This window comes from Pteropus medius, unplaced genomic scaffold (assembly GCF_902729225.1).
Source record: "Pteropus medius unplaced genomic scaffold, Ma_sr-lr_union100, whole genome shotgun sequence".
Lineage (NCBI taxonomy): Eukaryota > Metazoa > Chordata > Mammalia > Chiroptera > Pteropodidae > Pteropus > Pteropus medius.
The window spans coordinates 3,012,795-3,022,766 of record NW_024342647.1 but is presented as its reverse complement, the minus strand read 5'-3'; the positions used below and the strand labels follow the sequence as shown (position 1 = coordinate 3,022,766).

The 9,972-nt window shown below is 36.0% G+C and overlaps 1 non-coding gene across 1 annotated transcript; it reads left to right on the top strand.

The window, feature by feature from the left end:
• The first annotated feature begins 2,019 nt into the window (after positions 1–2,019).
• Positions 2,020–2,138, top strand: LOC120605834 (5S ribosomal RNA). The gene has a single exon (XR_005653740.1). It is a non-coding gene; the product is annotated as a 5S ribosomal RNA (ribosomal RNA).
• The last annotated feature ends 7,834 nt before the right edge of the window (positions 2,139–9,972 follow it).

The window sequence follows — 9,972 nt, the reverse complement described above, 5'->3', positions numbered from 1 at the left end:
ACTGGGAAATACTATATTTATGTTTTCTTTTTCATTCTTTCTTCCAATTTTCCTCTACTCAATTATATTCATAGCTCCCAACCCTCCGATTATTTTCTCAGTGATCTTTATGAAATTATAGATCTTGGAAAGGGTCATATATGTATACATACGTATATTCTATTATACAGTTGTAGAAACTAAAGCCTGAAAAGACAAAATAGTTTTCTCAAAAATATGTTGCTATTTAGGAGCAGAAGTAGATCTGAAACTTAGGTATTCTAAATTTAACTCACAAATGCATTTTTCTTTACATGATGCTGCCTCTGTGTATTCAGATTATTCGTTACAGTATGGCTTCATCCTTTATCTATTCTTAATCCCTCTGTAAATTCCATTGTCTTTTGTTCACTCACGACATATGATATAGATTAATCTTTTCGTATTGTCTGACCTAGTTACCTTGGACCTCATATGGTCATTATCTACCTATGCTAAATGACCACAGGACTCCTTAAAAACATAGGCCTAAATCCGAAGCTACTCAGCTCATTATTGCAGTGTACTCCGTCAAAGACATTAGTCTGGTACTGACATAAATACAAAGGGAATTGGTATATCTTTCCTTAACTTCAAAAATCTCTTCAATGCAACCTACATTATTGTGACATTCCCTGCAGGTTTTGAGACCACAAGATTGATGAGATGAAATAAAGAAGAGGGGCTCTTTGGACCTTTTGTTTTTTCAGTTGCTAGCATTATTTTGACAAACATTTTGTCATTATTGCTTAACAGAAGATTTGGTCCTTGGTTTTTTTATATCAAAATTATTACCTTTCCTGAATAATAAAAATCAATAAAGTCTCTTTTTGTGTGAAACCTCCAGACAACTTTTTCTCAACGAATAATTAAACAATTGAATCAATTTCAGGTCTTATTTCAGAGATAGCCTATCGTTCACAGCTTTGTGAAACTCAGCTGCCTGACCATCTTTGCCTGGAATTCTGTTATTATTTAAAAGAGAAATAGCTTCTAATACGAGTTCCTGTGAAATTGAAACTATCAACTCTATTTCATCTAAAGAGCAGATCTAGGCAAGACAGATATTTCCTAGGGAAAAGAAAAACTGGCTCAAGCAAATCAAGACCTGACTTGAACTATAGCCGAAACCTCAAACTGAACTAAGATTGAACTCATTTTTTAAAAACTCAAACACCAGGAGAGCTTTCTGGAAAACAATGAAAGGGATATCTGTTTAAGCTGAGATTTTATAAAAGGAAAAGGAGACATTAGTTAAGATACAGGCATATGTGATGGCAATGTTAATAAATACCAAGGTATGTACAGGCATCTGGGGAAATTTCGAGTTAGATAAAATTAATGTTCAAAATAAGTTTCCCATTTTAGCCACTTACACTTCCTCCTGTTTTCAAGGCTTCCTAACTGAAGACCTAAATGACCTGAGTACTTGTGTACGTTATTGAATTTCGGGAGACCCAATCTTTCCCATCTCAAAACTTCCCCATTACTACTCTTAAAGACTAAAACTCTAGCCACTATTGTGTATGTAGCCTTGTCTCTTCTTTGTTCTCTTTACTCCAGCAAAATTGGTCTTTCAGTTACTCAGTGAGCCAAACTGCCACCTCCTCACCACCCAACCTCAGAAGATTCGTATAGGTATTTGCCTTCACCTGGAAGAATCCCCCACTCCCCAAAACTTCCTTGATAATGTTCTTTGTCTTTCATGTCTTAGTGTAATTATGCCTTTTTCATGACCTACTCCACTCCCAGGCTACTTATATATTCTCATGGTTACCTATAATTTTCATTAATTTACTTACCACAATTTAAAATTAGTTACATGATTGTGCAATTATTTTATTAATGCCTGCCTCTTCCTGGGCTGGAAAATTCAAAAGGACGATGTTATAACTGTTATGTTCAATGTTATCACACAAAGATTATTAGATATTTTAAGATGTGTTGAATGAAAGAATGAATAGATTTCTTATTTTTTGCATTTAAAAAAAAACTAGAGAAGTCTACGGCCATGCCACCCTGAACAAGCCCGATCCTGTCTGATCTCGGAAGCTAAGCAGGGTTGGGCCTGGTTAGTACTTGGATGGGAGACCACCTAGGAAGACCAGGTGCTGTAGGCGTAAAAAAAAAATAATAGCAAGGGATTGTAAGCTGACAAGGTCCTTGCAATCTATGAAGTCAACCAAGAATTGCCTCGCCTAAAAAGAAAAAAAAAAAAACTAGAGAAGGAGCAAATATTATAATGTATTTAAAATGGGACTTTAAGAATTAAAATATTCCTAGTAGTTACAAGCTAACATAAATCCCCTTAAAACTTACTCTAATCCCCATCAACAACTTTGTACCTAAACTAGCTCTGCTGTAGTCACCAAATCATGCCAATCATGGCCAAGGATATGGTCCAGGTAACTAGGGAGGAATAGTCTTCACATTTTAGTCACATGTCATTTCACATTCCAATATATATATATGTTTATTCTTTTTTGGAGAGAAGAGGTGGAGAGTTTTCCACAACCACTAGAAAATGGGTGAGGGAAAGTATGGGGAAGAAAAGAATATGTGATTATATAACAACTAGCAAGATATTTAAAATGCCTATTCAATAGAAATACATAACCGAAATAAAACTTGAATGCATCTCTTCCACCCATCTACTTCTTATAGCTTCACCAAATTACAATTTAAGGCTGCATTGTGGTTAGGGGAAAAAACATACTGGATCCATTCATTCAAAAGAGGCTCATTGAGTACTCTCTCCAAGCCAAGCATTGTACTTGGCTCTGTATATACAGCAAGAAAAATAATAGCCTGAACTATAGATTAGGAGAACTATGTTCCTAGTCCAGATGTCAGTTTATTTCTCAAAGGTTCAGATTCTTCATCTATAAAAAGTAAATGAATTACCTTAGATGATTCCTAAGATTACTTCTGACTCTAGCATACTCTATATAACTTTAGGATCTATGATTCATTCATTCATTCATTCATTCAACAAAAACATTTATTGATCTCCTACTATGGATGGATGTTATAAACACAGTTTTAAGCACTGAATATAAAACAGTACAAAACAACAAAGTCTTTGCCATCATGGAATTTGTATTTTGTTAGGGAAGTTCATAATAAAAAGAATAAACTAGGGTCTAAAATATATTAGAAGGTAATAAATACCACAGAAAAAATAAAGTAGGGAATAAAAATGGGGAATTCAAGGAGTAAGGAATACAGTTTAAAATATGATGGCCATGCTGGGCACCAAAGAAAAGGTAAGATTTAAGCAAATATATCAAGGAAGTAAGTGTGATAAGACATGTCTAGGGGAAGAGTATTCTAAGCAAAGGAAACAAGTTCAAAAGATCAGCATACACATGTGCCTGCATGTTTAATGAACATCAAGGAGGCCATTGTGGCTTCTGAGGAAAATGAATTGAGATCAGAGAAGTTTGAGTTTCAGATCTCATGGGCACTTATAGGCCATTGCGCACTTAGTGACATGGGGACTCATTTGTTGGAAGGATTTGAACAGAGGAGTGACATTTTCTGAATTGCATTTTAACAGGATTAACCTGGATTCTGTGTTTGGAATTGATGGAGGGAAGGGTTGTAAGGGTAGAAGGTTGGAAAGTAGTTAGGAGGCTATTGTAATAGTCCAGGTGAGAGATATTGATGGCTTGGACCACAACAGTAATAGTGGAGGAGGTGAGAAATTAAAATTCTGGATATATTTCAAATGTAAGAACAACAGAATTAGCTGTTGGAATGGGGTTTGAAATTAGAACAGATATGGGGTTTGAAAAAAAGAGAAGAGTCAAAATGATTCTAAGACTTTTGGTCCGAGAAAGTAGGGAGGGAGTTACAGTAAACTGGAATAGGAAAGCCTCCAAGTGGAATAATCTTGGAGTTAGAGAAAGAGTAAATCAAGAGTATAATTTTAGATTTTTATGTGTTGATGACTATTAGAAAGTCAAGGGAAATGTTCAGTATGTGTTAGTATACATGACTCTGATGTTCAGGAGTAAGTAGGGAAATTTGAGAGTCATGAGGTATAGATGATATTCAAAGCCAAAGAATCTATCAAGGAATTAGTTGATACCAAGAAGAGATCCAATATTAAGCCTGGAAGTACATTGAAATTAAGTAGCTGGTGAAATAAAGAGGAGCTAGCCAAAAAAAAAAAAAAAAAACAAGAAGGAGTAAGTAGTCAGTGAATGGAAGAGAAGTGAAAGTGAAGTGAGTGTATCAAGGAGGGAGGAGTGATCCCCTGTGTCAAATTTTGCTCATAGTTCAAGCATGGCAGGGTACACAGTTTTGCTCCAATCTCAATCATTTTATTTATCAAAGTGAAGGTCAGGGTGACACTGAAAGACCAACACAAAGGAAATGATAAGGATGAAAGCTATATTATTCTTTAAGGACTCCTGTGCTTAGAACAGATCCTCACAGACTTCAGACTCGCATCCAAGCATTCCCCAGTGTTGGATCAAATACTTGAAGTATGTTAAGAAAGAATATTCGATGTTTCAAAGGTTAAAGTCTCAGCTTGGTGATTAAGGATTCACTTTAGGAGCCGTAACTGGCTAATTCTTCTAAGAGTGAAAGGAGATCAACCTCCATAGTGTGATAACATCCAATCTTTCCATAATCTTCCAGGCATTACCTACAAGGCATTGAGAAATAATTTCTAAACTAATACGTCTATCTTTTTTAAATGTATATTTTAAGAGATTAAATCATCCTCCAAAATATACTTATTTTCTCTTAATAACATATTGGTTTTTTTCCTGCTAACATTTATTGACACAATTGATATTTCCAACCTACACTTCGGATGGCTTCCAAAATATTAACCTAAAAGTTGGTTTCATATAATTTGAATAAAGCTCTGTGAACAATAGAGCCTTTTGTAAATCAGTGAAAATTGGACTGATATCGTTTGTTCCCTGAAGATTCCTTTATTCTTAAAATTGTTCCCTCTTCTTGGAGTACCCTCTATCTTATGAAGACTACTATTGATCTTGCATTGTCTTTCTTCAATGACGTCCGTTCTCTCCCAAATATGCCTGGATATATTGCCTCCTCTTTACAACCAATGCACATTTCTCTTACTTCTCTGATTCCTCTGCATTTACTCTTATTACAATTGGCTTTTTATCTTCTTCATTAGACTGTGGGCTTTCTGAAGATAGACTCATATACTGACATCTCATCATAGTTCTAGCACTCAGTACAATACCAGTCGTGTATCAGTTTTCTTTTGGAGATTGATGACTTCACATGTCCTCAATCACATATACAAATTTTTTCTCCACATCAGAAGTTTCTGGGTTAAAATTTCAAGCCAGTCTTCTTTCTTGTACCCTGTCATTAATTCATAGCTATTTTTTTACATTCTACTATTCCTCAAATCCCATTGGTATGAGATTGAAATACTTCCTTGTATTATTTCTCTCTCTCTCTCTCTCTCCACACCATTCAGATTGTATTTGAAGGCAACCTCTTTCCATCAAAATGGCAATGCTTTAATTTACAATTCTGAAATTAACTACGCCCACATTGCTTTAGAATGAACGTTTATGTCCTCCCAAAATTCTTAGGTTGAAATCAAATCTGTAATGTGATGATAATTTGAAAGTGAGGTTTATAGGAGTTGGTTAGGTCATGAGGGCAGGGCTCTTACGAATGAGATTAGTGCCCTTATATATATTAAAAAAAAAAAACCCTAGAGAGATCCCTTCCTCCATGTGCCATATAAGGTTCTAGCAAAAAGACAGCCGTCTATGAACAAGGTGGCTTGGTCCTCACCAGACACTGCATCTCTGGACACCTTGATTTTGGACTTCCCGGCCTCATATATTTTGCCTGTTTGTTGTTTATTTCAAAGGCTTGTTGAAATGACTATGTAACGTCTTCTCCTTTATCCCATTATAGGAGAATCTTCCAAATAATTTAATTGCTGAGTAACTTTAATAGAAAATATAAATTAACTGATTTAAATATATAACTGAAAATGAATCAGATAATATAAATGTTATATTTATCAATTTTATTTTCTTAAAATCTTGGTATATGTTCTATGAGAAAACCAATTTCTATATATTTAGAAAATGGCATATCATGCATGTTGTGCATATCCAACATCAAGACTAAGAATAGGAGCCAAATGCTTAATAAAGAGACCAGATTGGAAAGTTTTAAGACTGAAAGATTAGACATACTCAGTGGAGTCAGCAGACACAGACTTATCCTACTGAGAGGAAATTGAAGGCAAATCTCCATGAGTATGGACAATAAATACACCCATTTTCAGAGAGTCTGTGGTCCTTCATTATCCAGGAGATCTAGGTGGAGGTGGTAGACAAGTGTATCAAAGAATAGGTGGAGTACAATGATGAGGAACAAGAGAAATGAAAGAATAAACAAATATCCAGTTTGAAAGACCTAAGGTAATGCTAAAATGAGTAATTATCATTTTAAATACTATATAGAACACCAGGTGCTTTATATGCAACATCTATTTTGAGTTTATTTAAGCGAGAAATAATCAACCACATTTTTTTTTTTTAAGAAAACTTGAGTCTAGGTGAGGTTAGGTAACTTGCCCAAAGTCACAGAGCTAGCAAGTATTAGCGTGCAGTTCAAATCCAATACCAGAGCCACACCAGAGCCACACCATTACCTCACATGTTACACAAGCTTGTACTTAGGTACATAAGAGCAAAAAGGTAATTGAACTGAAATTTAAATGTAATATGGATATCCAATCAGAAAGATAAAGCAGAAACTCATTTACTAAAAGCAAGACATATTAGAGCTAGATCCCAGGAAAATCAGCTTTATGTTTAATCTTCCAAATGACTAACCTAACATTCTTGAACCCTTCTACAATGAGGCAAGATTGATCTCAGTCCTCTTGCATGTGGCCAAGCATGTTTCAACAGAGTAAAGAAAATTTGAAGGTAGCAGGAGCCAGGCAAAGCATCACATGAAGTAATTGAGCATGTAAAGATTAGTTTTATTGTTATCTTAATCTTATATCTCAAAACATCCCCTGCTAAACAGCCAAATCCTACAAAATAGCTATACTTTGGCTGCAAATGAAACGTCTAATTGCCTTTTATTGGCTAATCTTTGAGCATGTTTATTTAAAGATTTATGACCAAAACTCACAACAAAATTAAGAAGCCAGGATATTGAATTGTTTATATGTGGGATGGGCCAGTTGGGAGAAGGGGGTGGTTTGTATAATGCCTTCAGCCACATTTCAGTACTTTTCACTGGCTCATCACTGACTCATCCAAGAAAAGGTCACTGGTGATTGATAATTGCTTACCAACCAGTCTCATAGAAATTAGAAATCTTTTAATGAATAGAGTAGCTGAAGGAACTTGTAGTCAGGAAGAGTATTATACTGGGTTCATTCTCCATGCATCCTTCATTTTGTAGACTAGTTGTGTCCCAGCCAAGTAAATTAAATGTGATTCTCTTCATTGCTTCCTTTTAAAAATTCTACCTCAACATGCCACTCCCGGATGGCTTAATGGGTTCCGGGTTTATGTGGTAGCTTTATAGATTATCGGGTACTATCTCGACAACAGCAACCCTTGGGAAACAGCAATGTGTCAAAGAACAGTACTAAATTGGGAATTCAGAGAATCGGATGCTAGTTTGCCACCACCTAGCCATGTGATCTTGGGTATTTTCATCTCTCTGGGTCTCAGTTTTTCTCACTTGTGAAATGGGACTGTGTAGAACCACTGATCATTATAGTCCATTGGTATTTAAGGTTTCTATGTTTTTCCTCTTGGCTCCATTATATGTTCTGATATTAATAAGAGGCTCTGGGTAAAAAAAAAAAAAAAAAAAAAAGGTGTTTTGTAATAGCTGTGTTAAACAAAGCAGAACAAATTTCTTTTTTTGTGTGGACATTTTGCTGTCTTTAATATACAAATAGGTATAAAAATTCAGAGAAAATATATTTTTTTTTCTCCAGAAACCTGACCTTCCCGAGAACTTTCCCCTAAGCCTTCCATCTCAGTTGGTTAGACCATGCAAATTCCCAGCATCGTGTTGGCATCAGATTCTCTGTCCTGAAGGTTGGAAATTGGGATTCAACCATACAGGGACTCTTTTGAATAATGCTGGTACATGTTAGGAAACGGTGGTTGTCTCCAAGACAGAGCAGTACAATTCAGTCCACTTGCATCTAGAATCTGACATGTAGAAAAGTTTGACATGTATAAAGAAAAGCAGATGAGAGAGGCTGTGCCCACCCAGAGAGAATCCTGTTCTCTCTAGAGGCCCCCTTTAGCTTCTAGGTCTAGACCATTGAGAGATCCAGCAGCCCCTTTTGAACTTGAGTTCTCTGCCCACCCCTCTGTCACACCCATAATCCCTTTGGCCAGGGCTAATGGAAACGTTTTGTTTGTTTGCTTCTTGTAACCACTACTCGGATTTAGATAAAGATGATATAATCAATGAGCCTCTTCATGAGCTACCATCGGGATTAATGTTCTACAAAACATATGCACAGGCATAAGGTGTAAGATTATCTGTATCTGACATAATTGATGATAACAGTACTACTAATAATAATAACATAAGCTAATATATATGCCTAGAACTCATCATGCCAAGGACATATTTTTTTAATGTCCTTGCCTACATTTAATGTTTTTGCCTACATATTTATGTTACTAAAATATTTTAAAACTGACAATGCTTAAATGCTATCACTACATCAGGCTTGGTACTAGACTCTTCACGAACATTATTTAATTTAGCCCATTTCTCCTTTAGAAAAAAAGTGCAGCTCGCTGCCGGAGTTAATTTAATTTTACATAAACACGCTCTTTGAGGCTGAAGCAAATCGGACTGGATTTCAGTGTGAAAATAAAATGTAAAAACTATTCTTGGAGTTATTTCTAAACAGAACTTGTCTCTAATTCTAATATAACAGAGACGTATACATAAATCGGATTCATCAAATGAATCTTCGGCCAACAACTGTTCGAGAACGCTGTTAACATCATGCATAGGAATGCTACGTTTTCTAAGATGTGACATTTTCAGTGATCGAAAATCACTATATTTTGTAAATGGAAATCCCACTACTGAAAACAGAATGCCATAAATGGAATAATGTCACTTGTTTCCAAAGACTATCGATATAGTAGAGCGATGAGAAAATAATAAGAAAAGCGAGCTATTTTGTGGCAAACTGTGGGAGTGAGGTTAGGACCGTAATCCGTGTGTTATCTCTGAATAAACGTGGCAGCCACAAGTGCCACCAGCGAGTATTCTCGGGGCAAACAGGAAATGGGTTAAACAAACTGACTCGGTGAAGTAGATATTCTTATCCTCATTTCAAGAAAAAAGTGGAACAAATGTTAAAGAGGAATGGAATCTCCAGAATTTACATAGTCATAAAATAGCAGAGATGGATGCCTAGCCCACAATCGTCTGACCCCAGAGTCTTTGTAGTTTTATTAAGCTGGGTCTTATTAATTTGCAATAATACACACTCATGGCTTCCTCTCTACGTTCTTTCTGAAGTCTTTTCTCTCTAGCCCTCTTCTTCCTTTAGTCTTTCCTCCTTCACTCCTTCCCTTGATCCCCCATCTTCCTTCTTCCTCTTCTCCCTTCCTTGCTTTGCTAGAATCGAGTATTTTATAGACTGCCCCAGATATTCCTAAATGTTATTTTCTCTGCTTTAGCAAAGTGTGTCTTTTTTGGTTTCCCTCCTCCTCTCAGCCCATCCCTGATCTGACTTTGTATTCTTTGCCACCTCTGCCCAGCCTCTCAGAGTGTTTCTAAAAACCTGCATTTGACCCAACACATTCTGGGGAAATGTACAATCCCCATAAGGCCCCCATTTAATTTTATCACCAGCTCCACTAAAATAACTGCTCTCAATACATTCATCCAAGACTTTCACAGCCAGCAACTCCCCTCCCT